We start from the raw sequence: 922 nt of genomic DNA, 5'->3' as shown, positions 1-922 counted from the left end.
AAAGAAAAAGAATGATCATTTTAACACTTAAATACACTAAACTAAATCAAAGCCTACTGGTTACGTCTGACGTCACAAGCCATGGAAATATTGTGCTTTAGTCTCTTTCTTAATAGAAAAGATATTGTAATCATCGTTTATTTATTATTCAAATATTATTGAGGTTTTCACACATAAATCCGTGCAAGAAAAGCATTCAAATGAAATGCGTCACAATGCGTTTTCGTGCAAGTTTGCCGTCATTCAGACATCGACTTTAGACCTGTTTTGTGTTCGTTGTTTGTTCAAGGAAGAAACCCGATTTCTAACACTGTATGCAGGTCTACCCGAGGGTGCGAGAAGGCAATGAATGAGACTCTGGCTGAATGGGACTCAACCATTGAGAGAGAGAGAGAGAGAGAGAGAGAGAGAGAGAGAGAGAGAGAGAGAGACAGAGAGAGAGAGAGAGAGAGAGAGAGAGAGAGAGAGAGAGAGAGAGAGAGAGAGAGAGAGAGAGAGAGAGAGAGAGAGAGAGAGAGAGAGAGAGAGAGAGAGAGAGAGAGAGAGAGAGAGAGAGAGAGAGAGAGAGAGAGAGAGAGAGACCCCCATCTTGGTCTTTAGCCCTCCTATAATGATTGATGTAGAAGTTCATTACAGTGTGTTGGATATGACCAGTGTAATAGGACTCCATCAGTCTAATCTGAGACAGCATGGCCTCCCAATGAGAGACAAATGACTCCCATGCTCATTAACAAAAACCTTTCTCTCTCTTTCTCTCTCTCTCTCTCGCTTCCCACTGGTCATCAGAGAGTCAAAAACTGTTATCTGATTGCTTCGGGTCAATGTCAAAATGTTGTTTTTCAGACACATTTACATGTGTGGTTGTTAACAGATGCTCCCTCCTTCATTACTTTAATACTTTTGGAGAAATATAGGAATTCCC

The sequence above is a fragment of the Barbatula barbatula genome, assembly GCF_947034865.1.
Source record: "Barbatula barbatula genome assembly, chromosome: 23".
NCBI classification, from domain to species: Eukaryota; Metazoa; Chordata; class Actinopteri; order Cypriniformes; family Nemacheilidae; genus Barbatula; species Barbatula barbatula.
The sequence above is the reverse complement of the archived record's forward strand: the minus strand, read 5'-3'. Positions refer to the sequence as shown.